Raw genomic sequence first — 14,541 nt, forward strand, 5'->3', positions numbered from 1 at the left:
GATACTCCCTCCCACCGAACGTCCCTCCACCACTGTGCCCCCCTCCAGCGCCGCCCCCTCGTCCTCGGCACGACGCTTGTCCCTTCATGGCCGGATCCGTGGCAGCAGTGTCGCGGTGTCTACTCCCATCGCGCACATGACCTGGCCTGCCTAGATCCGATATGGAGATGCCCCCACCCCCTCCCTCCGGTTGTTGTGTGCTCCGGCCCGGCGCGGCTGCATGAGCTCGGTCTGCTCCTCCCCAGGCCACCTCCTCCCTCGGCTGCACGCTCTCCTCTCGTGTTGCTGGTGATGGTGTGGGTGTGGCTCTCGGTAGTGGAGGAGTCAGGCAAGTTGAGATAAAGTATTTATTTCTCATGTTTGTGATTCGTTTACACACTTATGGTTTTTATTTCACACTTCAATACTCTGACGACATCCTTGCAGTCATAAGTTGCTGTTTTGTTTAGTCATGCAGATGGAAGGAAGGAAAACATATTGCAACAACAAAACAATAAGCTTAACCGCTGACTCAAGCCAACTTTACTCCCTGCAGGTTCTTTTATGCCTCGAGTGCTTGCATCTACCCTGAATTTAAGCAACTCGAAACTGTAGTTAGCTTGAAGGAGGTGGATGCTTGGCATGTAGAGGTTTGAAAACTTTAGCACTCATATACGTTTATTTATGAAATGTGAACTAACACCTTAATTGTTGTGATAAAATAGCATTAACCTCCGTGCTACCTTATCTTTAGCCTCAAGATGCCTATGGCTTGGAGAAACTTGCCACCGAGGAATTGTGCAATCACTACACAAGGGACTTCGACATCGAGTGTCGGGTTGGTCGCTTTCACAATATATATGGTCCATATGGGACATGGAAGGGTAAGATTTTATCTGGTAGTAGTATATAGGTGTTATTCTTAATGTGTTAGTTTTTTCTTAATGTGTTGGTTGCTAGCTATTGAAGTTTGACAATTTTTTTGGTTATATAGGTGGAAGGGAGAAGGCACCTGCTGCTTTGTGCAGAAAGGCTTTAACCTCCACTAACCGGTTTGAGATGTGGGGACATGGTGTGCAGACTAGATCCTTCACATTTATTGATAAATGTGTGGAGGGTGTCCTCAGGTATTTATTTTTACTAACTTATGTTTTTGTAGTCCAATATTTATTACTTTTTGCTATCAAATCCAGTATTGATATGGCCTACTTTTTTTTTCTTTTGCATGCCTTATGTTAGCATGAAATAAATTTTGCATCAATTGCTCTATCTAGTGTGGATAATAAAACAAGTTGTGCTGAGATCACAATTAATGGACTGCAACTTTAGTTCTGACCTCCAAGAGAAGCATCAATTGGTTTAGCTTTTTTGAGACTTAAAAGGTTCATATGAAATGTTGATTTCCTGTTGACATAATTGCAATTTGACAACCACCTGTTAGTAGATTAGTTTCTTAATTGATTATGATGCCCCAGCAAGCAAATTCATCTGACAAGTATTCCAAAAGCTGACAGTGATTTCATCTATTTTTGGGAAAGTCACAAGTTCTATTGCAAATTCCGTGATGTATAGGCTATTCTTATCAAAATACTACACATGTGTTCCTAATGAGTATCATGTTAGAACAGTGAATCTTCGTTCTCATCCTACCATAAATAAATAAATTATAAAGTTCTCTCTTTTCTTCAAGAGCAATTTAATTTTTATGGCTTCTAAAAATGTTTTTTCAACCTTCAGGCTCACAAAGTCTGATTTCGGTGAGCCTGTAAACATCGGGAGTGATGAAATGGTGAGCATGAACGAGATGGCTGAGATGGTCCTCGGCTTCGAGAACAAGCAACTGCCCATCCATCACATCCCCGACCCTGAGGGTGTTCATGGTTGTTACTCTGACAACATGCTCATCAAGGAGAATCTTGGCTAGGCTCCAACCATGAGGGTGAAGGTACACTCCTGAAATTTTATAGAATTCTTGAACAATTTTTTGAATTCATATATATTTTCAATTGGGTAAACGATTTTCCCTGAAAAAGTAATGAAAACAATTTAAAACAGTGAAAACTGGATAATTTGGTAAAAAAGGGCAAATGCTATCACTTATTCTGTATATAGACCGTGCATGCATCATGGCACAATTTGGTGAGGGTATCTTCGAACACACAATGATTATTGATGTTCCCGGCACAATCTATTTAAGGAGTTCATCTGCAATAGATGATGTCCATCTCTTACCGAACCAACTCGTAATTACTAGATCTTATTTTCGAGAAAGGTGCCGTAGCACCCGGGTGCATAGGCACCTTGTTACCACATCCGTTCGTGCAGAGAACGTCGCCTAGAGATGTGCACCACATCTGCACAACAGTAGACCATTGCAGGTAGCAGGATAGTTAGCCAGGCCATTTAACCAAGTGAGACAGCGTGCTCCTAGGCTATAGGTGGCAGGGTAGGTAACATGTCCTAGGTTGTAGCAGTGTTCTTAGGCTGTAGTAGGCGGTGTAGGACTGTGGGAAGTAGATTTGGTAGGAGGTGCATGGCCCATGTTGCGCTGCTGCATGCAATGTATCTCATAAAGATCACACTCCGGATTCAGCCTGGTGAGAGGAGCATGGGGCCCTAGGGATATCACATCAGCTTCCTGAAAGTAACGTGGTGCATATTGTGGCTAGATTTACTGTTTTGACCCTTTTATGAAAGTTAAGCAAGATTTGACCCTGGTTCATAAAAATTTCGGTATATGCCCTTAATACCGTCAAGATCCCCGATGATATCCTTAGGCATCCTACCGTCAGATGTCTAGGCGGTAGGGTAATGACAGTCTATTGTTGGCCGTCAGCCTGGCTGATATGGAAAAGGGTCCTACCATGAGGCACCACGACAGTAGGCTGTCTAAGGCTACCACCGTGAGCCTTGGCGGTAGGGCCCTACAGTGGATAAGGTGAAGGGGTGGGGGCCGGGCACCCCCACCCAAACCATTCACCCCCCATTCTCACCTCTCTCCCCGAGCTCAACCCCTCTCCCCCTCTCTCCCTCACACAAGGCCCTCTTAAATCTCTCTCATTTGCTTGGGATTTGTTTGGTGGATCCGAAGCCCTTTCATCTCTTAATGTACCTCTCTCACACGAGTCATTTTGGTTGGTTGGAATGATGTATTTTGGTTGCATTTCTCACATTGTTAGCAACCCTAGCGGATGAAAAGTTAACATAATAAAGCTTAGTTGTAGTTGTATCTTCCGCATGCATCCATCGGCCGATACATCTTATACGTCATCGACAAAGAGGAATATCGTGTATACATTATGGACCCTATTCATACATCACAATCATGAGAGAATAAAAATTTAAGGCATGTAGTGAAGTTAAAAGGTTTTGCAAGGGAATTCAAAGAAGCACTCGAAATAAAACAACCCGACTAGAATTTCGATATATCTAAATGGCAACGTTTATTTCTGTCTACTACAGACGGGTAATAAATTGATAATACAAACATTTATTTTTGTTATCACTGTATTGTATATAATATAAATTTAGAAAATTGTATGGATGTGTCTGGATTTTTTGTTTTTCATTTTATGCTCTGGTGGAATGGTAAAGAACAGGTCAAGCCGATTTGCAGGGTGAGTATTGTCCATTACACGTTTTAAGACCTTCGACATGAAATATTCGCGCTAACTACATATATTGCTTGTGCAGGATGGGTGTGACTTGAGGAAGCTATTCTTGTTACACTTGCTAAAACATCGTGGGAATCAAACTAAAGACAACTTTCTTGATATTGTTAGAGAATTTCTTAAGCGCATCAAGTAGATCTTAATTATTTGTAATGAATTTAGTCGGATCATCGCTCAATTTGTTATAGGGACATGTCATTAATTTGTTTTTTTTGTTATGGATTTAAATTGCAAGTGAAGTAATTGTGCCCATGTTAGATCGTCTCTACGTGTAAAAAATTCACATGCATTATAATTGTATAACTCACAAACATATTTCAAGAGCCCGTGGCAAAGCATGGGCACTCTATTAGTCTTTTGAAACAGTAATGCTATACATACATAAGTTTACAGGGGTTTTATAGACAGGTGAATTTTGATTGGAGGTTAATAGGGATGAGGCCTCACCCCCTTGAAAATCAGGGAAGGAGAGGTTAGTTAGAAAGAAAGAAGCCTAGTCAACGTGTGGCCATATGTAACTCTTTGTATGTTTAGCATTCTAGCTTTTGAAAAGATCAATTCACATATTTAAGCGTACTCGATTTTCACGTACATGATCGAATCCCATCTTTAAGAAAGAACCGAACAAGCTTTTAGCCATCGCAAACATCAACTCCTCGTACACAAAATAAAATTGGACCCGCATACCTGGCAAGCATTCACCAGGAGCAGCATGGAAAAAACTGCCATCCATAGGATGAAGATCATGTGGTTCATAGGTGGTTTGCTGGCATTTCGTTGCAAGCGAATGTTCCCCAGCTAGTATGTCCGATAAAAATACTATGCAGTACTAGTTAATTGCACGTGTGTTGCTACGAGAGCCAATATTTTTTCAACACAACTAAGATTATATTGAAAAAACATAATGTAGTGAGATCACCAAAACATCTACCCGGTATTACAAACATGATATTTTGAGCAACATTAATAAACACGCATCAATTCCACATATCATTGTGAAAGCAAGCATGAATCAAGGGTAGAAAACACGAAGTTTGAATTATAGGAACTGAGTTCACATAATGATGACCAAGTTCACCACAAGTCTCTATTTCAAACTATTTTCCTATGATATGGCTAAAATACGCCCATACACTTGCAGGAATCATAAATCATAGGGAATTCCCCGTCATACGTCATATAGGGGATTCCTCCATAATGTGTGTTCATTCCATACATGAGCCAAATATACGCATATCTCTAAGTTTTGTACTAAAATGTTTTCTCACAATGACAAACTGTACCAGTTCAAATTAAAATGGCAAATTTTTGTCCTCTTTAACCAATCTATTCTCCCATATAAGCATGAAGGAAGTAGTAGTGCATTATGATCACACGGCTTCTTATCCATTTAGAAAGATAGTCCATAATTCCTCCGCAACAAACTCAACATTCTCCCATATAAATTATCAGGCAAATTACTTGGCATTTAGATGCTTATTTTCTCAATTGCTACTTCAAACCTTACATATGCTAGCAACCAAGATTTCTTAAAATTGGAACCTCCCCATGGTCCGGCTCCTGTAAAGTACCGGCTTGCCTTGTCGTTCTCGTGTTGCGTAGCCTTTGTCTGCCGAGGTGGCATCATCATCACGATGGCCTCCTCCAAGCTCCCATGCTCATCACATTCAGCTCAAGAATTTTTTGTAAAAGAATCTTGTTGTTTATAGATAACAACTACAACAACAATATTTAGACATACAAGATGAACAATGAAGAACTTCGTAACAACTACTTGTTTTATGTGGGTATATAAGCTGCCACATTTTGCATTACAAGTTAGAAAACAAAGCTGATACTCCTTTCGATCCATATTAATTGATACTGCTTTAGTACAACTTTGTTTTTTTCCAGTTTGCAAGACATAAGATTATATAAAACATGTTATTATAGCTACTTTGTTTTTCCACTCCGAGCAAGAATACATAAATGGAAAAAAGATATGACTGAATATTATAATTGATTTTCTTTTCTGTCCCAACAATAATATGCATAAATATGAAGAAAAAATTGCTTACGGTAATATGTGCGATCATTGTTCCATCTACATGTTAAGAGGAGAAACAATGAATACACCTATAATTTTGATCGCACAACAATTCTGCCATGCAAGATAATCAAAGAGGATAATAGACAACAAGAGTGACTATCATAGTATTGAAAATAATTGCCTATAAATATATGAAAGTCGTGGATAAAATTGACAAACAATGAAACTTATGTGCATTTAGAATAACCAAGTATCTCTAGTTGTTGCTAATTTCAGAAATGATCTGCTTCACCCCCACCCCCACCACCCCCACTCGGTGACAATGCCTAACCTCCATCCCTAAAGATGACTAATAATGACATGTAATATTTCCAGCCAACATCTTGAGTCTAATATCGTGGACGGTTCAAAATAAAATTCAGCAACTCACATACGGTTAGTTTTAGTCACCTTGAAAGTGTCATATATCATGACTTTCTATTGCAATTTCTTCTTCAGTTCATATATAATGATATAGTATAGCTCTAGCTATGAAAAGTAGTTAATTAACTTCCCAAGTAAATCAAAAAAGAAGTAGCCAAGCAAATCTTAGGCTTTTGTTGAATGCTGGATCTTGGATGGCTAGATGTGTATTATTTCTTACGTTGGATTCATAGAAGACCCTCGAACTGAACTGAATCCATGATAGACTGCTCATAAAGAATACAAAATGATTTTTTTTGAACACATGGTGTTAATTAACTTCAGTTCATGGTTGAAGCTATGTTATGGCTTATAGTGTGTTGTTTAATGAGCCCAGCCTCTGTACATATACCTTCAATATGAATGGTTGGAAACACATATTACGGAGCAAGAATTGTTGTATTCCTAAGATTGGTTTCAGTTTGATCAAGCCATGAAACATAATCCTTTTTATTTGATACTACAACAGATAAGGAAAAATGAACTCTTGTGTTGCACAATAGGCAAAAGATTTCCTAGAAATCCAAACACAGTGGAAGAAAAATAGAATAATCCTTCGTTCCCAATAAAGAACTGTAGTCTGCAGGTAATTAAGCTATAAGTTAATTTCTTCAGGATTGAATAAGCGACATGGGGTGAATTGCCTGTGGTGTACCTTGTGGAGATGTACAGAAAACTACAAACATGAGTCAAACGGTGGACGCCCAATTGTTCATCGACGTGATGTGATGTGGCTATGTGCTCCTGAAGACGTGCCACAACTCTGGAAATTGGAGAGAAGGAATAAGTAGGGAAGCATGCTTGAATTAGAAGCTACAGACTGAAGGTACTTTAGAGGTTACCATGGCCTTGACGAATGTTAACCGGCTGACTCCGATCTGCCCCTCTGCCCTCGCCGCAGCACTTGCGGCCTACTTCTCCCTCCAAGAACCCATGTAACCTCCCCACCTCGACATGCGTTTGACATAGTTGGTTGCCGCCATGAGCAGCCGATCTTCCATCATGGCTACCACTGACTTTCGGGGTCGGGGACTACCAGATCTGGTGGGATTGCCCATGTATCTTGTGCATTGGGGGCGGGGAGCACCCGTGCAATACAACATCGTAGGGTAGAGCAGGGACGACGCCAACATGCAAGCATAGGGGGGCAAGTTTGTTCATGGAGGGGGCAAAGTTCATATGAAGTAAAAAAAATTAGCTACAACAACCATTATTATAGTAGAAAAATCAATTTGTTAGGGGGGGTCTAGCCGCCCTTGTCCCCCCTAGAATCGTCCCTGGGGTAGAGGATCTCGACTCCGGCATGGTGATGTCAGCCGGGAAGCACGACCAGATTGACGAAAGGCTCCGAGCAGAGTAGGGATGATAGTCGTCTAGCCAAGCCGTTGAATGCACATCTCGCGGATCACCAGTATTGGTTCCCACCGATAGCTCCGATGAGAGGGCAAGTGGAGCTGGGCCATGGACCTCGGTGAGGGCGCCGTTGTGGGGTTGTCGAGTTCCCCCTCCGACGTGGAAGCCGTCTTCAAGCAAGGGGATAGAGGGCGGACGGGGAGTAGGGGTCGGTAGGTGCTCATCGCCTTTGCCAAGTTGAGCGATGAAGAAGAAGGCCGGCGGCCGCGATTTCTCTTGCGAGAGAAACGCGGGGCTGGGGACGAGAGATTGGGGTTAGTGGGAGATGGGACGTGCGGTCGTGGGCTTGTTTCCTTCCTTTTCTGTCTTTTTTTCCTTTTTATCGAGCAACGAGGGGTCGATGGCAGCTTTCCTCATTTCCTTTTTACTACGTGCGTGCGAAATAGGGGTGGAGTACAAGGTTGAACCATCACCATGATGACAGATCCTCTTTAATAGTAGAGATCTTTTCCTTGACCCCTGAAGAGGCGGCTGGTTCCGTCCCCTTGACCCCGAGAACCCGATCTGGTCCCCTAGACTGGGAGGTGGAGCAGGAAAGCAGTGACAATGCAGGGAGAATGCTCACGCCACATCACGAACAGGACAATGACCATCGGAAGAGAGGTTGCCTGGGTTGATCTTTGGTTCAACATCACCTTCTACGACGTGCTCGCCGAAAACCCCAAGCTTCGCGTCGTTACCCTGCCGTCGCCAATCGTTTCGATCAAGGAACTGGGGTTCGGCGAACCAAACTCAATTCGGGACGTTGCCATCGTCGACGGTTTCATCACCTACGTCGAGCTGCACAGTCGAATAGACGACGCACACACTGTTGATGGTTGGATGGCCGCTAAGTGGAGCATGAAGATCACTGGTTCCTTAGCAGAGAAGTGGCACATGGACTACAAGGTCGTTTGCTCTACGATCTCTGGAGCATCTACGCTGCAGTTGGATGTCGACACGCCCGTGCACAGACTCCACTCAGGCCTGCCTAGTCTGAGTCTTCAAGATGAAAACATCGTTTACTTCCTCACCAAGATCGACCACCGGGACAGCGAGCGTGGGGCATGGGTGTTGGCTGTTGACTTCACGAATAATAACATAAAATAAGTGATTCAGTACAATGCCATGGCCACTGTTTTTTTAAAGATCCAGCGATTGGCTGGCTTGTATTGATTGAAGCAGGAAGCACATGGTAATACAAAGAGGTGGGTGTTGATCTGAGGATCAAGGAGATAAAAAGAAGATTAGAAAAAGGACCTAAACAACCCTAGCTAAATTTCACGGCGGCTCCCCAAAAGGGTGCTTCAGAAAAACCGCGCCTGCTTCGCGCCAAAACTGAAGTGTTCTTGTGATTGTTGTGTTTGTGTTTACCACGTCCACTGCCTTATTCCTGAAGGTGCAGTCGTTTCGCTCCTTCCAAAGCTTGGATAGGATCAGGATGATCATAGTTCTAATGGCCTTTTTGTGCTCTGGTCTTGCGTTTCTCACCATTTGAGCTATGATGGCTACTGGCCTGCTATTGCTCGTCCATCTGCTTGGGTGTAGGGAGCTACAACTGTTGTATGATGCAGTTTGTGTCCATACTACTATTGCTATCGGACACTGCCAGAACAAATATACCGATGATTCCAGGTTTCGGAGGCATAACTGGCAGAAGTATCCATTCGTCCACCCCCTTCTTTGTAGGCGGTCATTGCACCACAACCTATCCTTAAGAAGTAGCCATGCGAAAAACTTCAGCCTAGCAGGTGCCCAAGTGCCCCAGATTAGTTTCCTGAAATCTGATTTCAAGAATCCCTAAAATTGGGCCTTGTATGCAGAGCTGGCTGTGTACATTCCTGATGCCTCGTGTTTCCATTTGATGGTGTCTCTTACTTGCTCTTGAAGCTGAATATTTCTGATTTGTATCCATCTGTGCAACCTGACTGCCTCTTCCCAAATATGATTGTGTCCCCGTGAGCGAGATCCGATATCCAGTTCTTGTTCTGTAGTGCCTCTGTCACCGATCTATTCTTTCTTCAGATGTGTTTAAATAGGTTTGGGAAAGCTGTCTTTAGGTTCCGCGAATCGGTCCATGAGCAGTGCTAGAACGATTTCGTTGCTCCATTGCCCAATGTAACGACCGTAGAGGCGCTAAATAAAGCCATGTCGCTGTCTTCACATGGCAGTTGCATGCCATTCCATGGCCTGTCGTGGCTTGTCCAGGACAGCCAAAGCCAACGCAGCCGGAGCGCTCTACTGAAACGTGTCATGTCCAAAATTCCCAATCCTCCATTTTCAACCAGAGAGCAGACTACGGACCAGCTTACTTTGCATTTTCCCCCGCTGATTTCTTCCTCTTGTGCCCATAGGAAACGACGTCGAACCTTGTCTACTTCATCTAGAAATTTCTTCGTTGCTCGCAGCACCGACAAGGCAAAAGTCGGCAGAGCGGTTAGTACGCTGCGAACCAAGACTCGTCTGACAGCTATGGTCAACAGTCTCCCCTTCCATCCCGCTAGTCTGGCCCTTATCCGGTCAAGGATGAACTAGATGTGGACAAGGCGCAGTCTTGAGAGAGTTAGCGGGAGGCCCAGGTATTTCACCGGGAACCCCACTATCTCACCCCCGAAATTTTGTAGAACTTCTTGCAGGTTGATCCCCTCACATCGGATAGCGGAGAGAGTTGATTTTGCGGGGTTCACACGCAACCCAGTTCCTTGTTCGAAATCCCGTAGAATGTCTAGCAGGGTGTCGATCTCCTGTCTATTGGGGTTGGCAAAAATTACTGCACCATCCGCATAGAGGCTAACCCGAAGAGGGATGTCTCTACCCGGCAGGGGGGCCAACATGTCAAGCCCCGCCGCCTTTGCCAGCAGCCTGTGTAGGGGGTCAATGGCGATGATGAAGAGCAGGGGCGAGAGCGGGTCTCCCTGGCGCAGGCCCTTACGATGACAAATGTGGCGGCCTATCGTCTCGTTGAGCATAAAGGATGATGACGTTGTGCTGAGAAGCAGTGAGATCCAGTACCGCCATCGTGCCGGAAAGCCTAGCACTTGCAGCAGCTCTATTAAGTACTCCCAGGAGACGTTGTTGAGAGCTCGGGCGATGTCTAGCTTAAGCAGGAGTGCGGGTATCTTTTTTCGGTGTAGACATCTAACCGCATTTTGTACATATAGGAAACTATCCTGTGTAGACTTCGAGCACAGGAACGCCGATTGTGCCGGCGAGATAATGCTTCCGATCACCGTAGAGAGCCGCATAGACAACACCTTAGCTATTAGTTTTGCAAATGAGTGTATCAGGCCGATTGGCCTGAAATCTTGAATTTTTTTGGCGCCATCTTTTTTGGGGATTTGTACTACCATGGCAGTATTTAGCTTATTGAAGTCCCCTCCCGCCAGGCGGTAAAAAATGCTGAAAGCTAGTAGTACGTCTGCTTTGATGTGCTGCCAGCAACTCCTGAAGAACATCCCTATATAGCCGTCGGAACCTGGGACCTTCTGTGACGGTGAAGATTTTATCGCCTCCCAGCCTTCCGCTTCAGAGAAGGGGTTGTCTAGGCCTCCACCTTGGACCGAGGGCATATATAAACTACTATAGTTGATGCCGAGGGGACGAACAGCTTTCGTGCCTAAGCTGTCGTTAAAATGCTGGTAGATTGCCGCCTCTTTTTGTTCGTGCGCCGTGGAAATCTCATTGCCCACCTGGAGGTTGTGGATGAAGTTCTTACGTCTACGTGATCTCATTTTTGCATGGAAAATTTTTGTTCCCTCGTCGCCTACCCGTAACCAAGTTAGACGGGATGCCTGGTGTCTTGTGGCGCGCTCCACCGCCGTAAGGCCAAGGAGGCACAGCTTCAGCAGTTTCTGAAGGCTGAATTCAGTGTCCGACAGTCGACATGTCTCTTATGGTACGTCTAGGCGAAGAACCAGCTCGGCAGCTATATGAAATTGTAGCTTTGCATTGCTGAAAAAATATTTGCTCCAAACTTTTAGGTCGCACGCCAATCGCACCATTTTTGTATGTAGTCGTTGAAAGGCGCAAGTGGACTGCACTAGTCTACTCCAGACATTTTCTACTGTGACGTGGAAGCGAGGGAAGTTTGGCCAGAAGCTTTCGAACTTGAAAATAGCGGAGCGAGGCGCAACGCTGGTGTCGGTGAGGAGCAGCAGGCAGTGATCGGATGTAGCCATAGAGGCCGCTATTAGTGAAGCAGAGGGGAAGATGCATTCCCAGGCTTTATTGCAGAAAAACTTGTCGATGCTGACTAGGGTGGGGTCACGACCCTCGTTACTCCAAGTGTATCGACGGTTTTTGCATTTGATCTCCTTCAAACCTGCGACATCGATTGCTGTTCTAAACCTGCCCATCAGCCTACGGTTTAGGTTGAGGTTGTTTTTGTCTCGCGCTTCGTAGATGAGGTTGAAATCTCCGTTAATAAGTGATACGTCTCCAACGTATCTATAATTTTTTATGGTTCCATGCTATTATCTTGTCAAACTTTGGATGTTTTGTATGCATTTTATATCTTTTTTGGGACTAACTTATTAACTCAGTGCCAAGTGCCAGTTCCTTTTTTCCGTGTTTTTGACCTTTTTCAAAGGAGAATATTAAACGGAGTCCAAACGGAATAAAACCTCCGAAAATATTTTTTTCTAGAACAGAAGATACGCAGGGAGCTTGGGAACCAAGGCAAAGGGCACCGGGGGAGGCCACAAGCCCCCTAGCCACGGCCTGGGGGCGCGCCTAGCAGGCTTGTGGGCCCCGTGTGGCTGATTTGCCCTACTTCTTCCGCCTATAAATCCTCGAAAAATCTGAAACCACGGGAGAGAGCCATGAAAATACTTTTCCGCCAACTCAAGCTTCTGTCTCTGCAAGATCCCATCTGGGGCACGTTTCGGTGCCCTGTCGGAGGGGGGATTCGTACACGGAGGGCTTCTTCATCAACACCATTGCCTCTCCGATGATGCGTGAGTAGTTCACCATAGACCTTCGGGTCCATAGCTAGTAGCTAGATGGCTTCTACTCTCTCTTGGATCTTCAATACAAAGTTCTCCATGATCTACATGGATATCTATCTGATGTAATCTTATTTTGCGGTGTGTTTGTCGATATCCGATGAATTGTGGATTTATGATCAGATTATCTATGAATCTTATTTGAGTTTCTTCTGATCTCTTATATGCATGATTTCATATCCTTGTAATTCTCTTCGAGTTGTGGGTTTCGTTTGGCCAACTTGATCTACAGTTCTTGCAATGGGAGAAGTGCTTGGTTTTGGGTTCATACCGTGCGGTGACCTCACCCAGTGGCAGAAGGGGTAGCGAGGCACGCATCATGTTGTCGCCATCAAGGTAAAAAGATGGGGTTTATATCTATTGCATGAATTTATCCCTCTACATCATATCATCTTGCTTAAGGCGTTACTCTGTTCGTTATGAACTCAATACACTAGATGCATGCTGGACAACGGTCGATGTGCGAAGTAATAGTAGTGGATGCAGAAAGTACAGGTCTACTTGTCTCGGACGTGATGCCTATATGTATGATCATTGCCTTAGATATCGTCATGACTTTGCGCGGTTCTATCAATTGCTCAACAATAATTCGTTCACCCACCGTAATATTTGTTATCGTGAGAGAAGCCTCTAGTGAACATTATGGCCCCCGGGTCTACTTCACATCATATTTTCAGCCCTACACTTTTAGTTTGTTGCATTTTACGCCTTCAGATCTCACCTTGCACTCAATCGTGAAGGGATTGACAACCCCTTTGTAGCGTTGGGTGCAAGTTTGTTGTTTTTGCGCAGGTACTTTGGAGACTTGGCTTGATACTCCTACTGGATTGATACCTTGGTTCTCAAACTGAGGGAAATACTTACTGCTACTATGCTGCATCACCCTTTCCTCTTCAAGTGAAAAACCAACGCAAGCTCAAGAGGTAGCAAGAAGAATTTCTGGCGCCGTTGCTGGGGAGGAGGATCAAGCCAAGAATAGTCTCTCGTCAACGTGCCAATTTCTGGCGCCGTTGATTATTCTAAGTGAAGCTTATCCAAGTAACTGTCGCAAACTCATCTCTTGCATTTACTTTTTTGCCTCTCGTTTTCCTCTCCCCCACTTCTGAAAAACAAAAATTTACAAAAATATTTGCCTTTTTCGTTTGCCTTTCCTTTGCTTGTGTGCTATGTGCCTTCAATATGCTTGCATCTTCGCTTGCTGAAAATATATTGATATGGATCCTCATCCACTTGCTAATCTCTTTAAGAGATCCAATTATGTTGAACCATTTGCTAGTGAGTTGTGTGCACTTGACTTTCTCTATGGAGTTTTTCTTGAGATGTGTGAATCGGAAAATCGTGATGAAGACATTTATAAAGTGATTCACGAGGGCTCCTTGAATGAAAAGCATGATTGCAATGATTTCATTATAAATTCTATTAATGACAATCATGCTAAAAAATATGCAAAACCCTAAGCTTGGGGATGCTAGTTTTGCTATGTCCACTACTTGTTGCAATGATCATGGTTGTGGCGATGATTTTTCTTATGATATTTGCAATAATATTGAAAGTGGGTTTGGAGAACTCATGACTTTAGTTGATGATAATCCACCTATTTTTAAAGATCGTCAACTTTGCATGCATGTGGATCATGAAAAGAATATCCTATGTGATAGCTATATTGTTGAATTTGATTATGATCCCACATGCCATTGTTATGAGAGAGGAAAATATTGTGGTAGAAACTTTCATGCTACTAAGTTACCTCTCGTTTTTTTGAGATTGATATTGTCTCTTTCTTCTTCCTTGCATATGATAACTATTGGTTGTCTTGACAATTCGTTTCCCTATAAAATGCCTATGCATAGGAAGTATGTTAGACTTAGATGTGATTTTCACATGCTTTATGATGCTCTCTTTTGCTTCAACTCTTGTCTTTTGTGTGAACATCATTGAATTATCAATGCCTAGCTAAGGGCGTTAAAACAATAGCGCTTATTGGGAGGCAACCCAATGAATTTAT

General features: G+C 43.6%; 1 pseudogene; it reads left to right on the forward strand.

Annotated features, from left to right (window-relative positions):
* Window positions 1-291: 291 nt before the first annotated feature.
* LOC123425589 lies at window positions 292-1,936 on the forward strand (annotated as a pseudogene).
* The last annotated feature ends 12,605 nt before the right edge of the window (window positions 1,937-14,541 follow it).

Source organism: Hordeum vulgare, chromosome 2H (assembly GCF_904849725.1).
Source record: "Hordeum vulgare subsp. vulgare chromosome 2H, MorexV3_pseudomolecules_assembly, whole genome shotgun sequence".
In the NCBI taxonomy this organism is placed as follows: Eukaryota; Viridiplantae; Streptophyta; class Magnoliopsida; order Poales; family Poaceae; genus Hordeum; species Hordeum vulgare.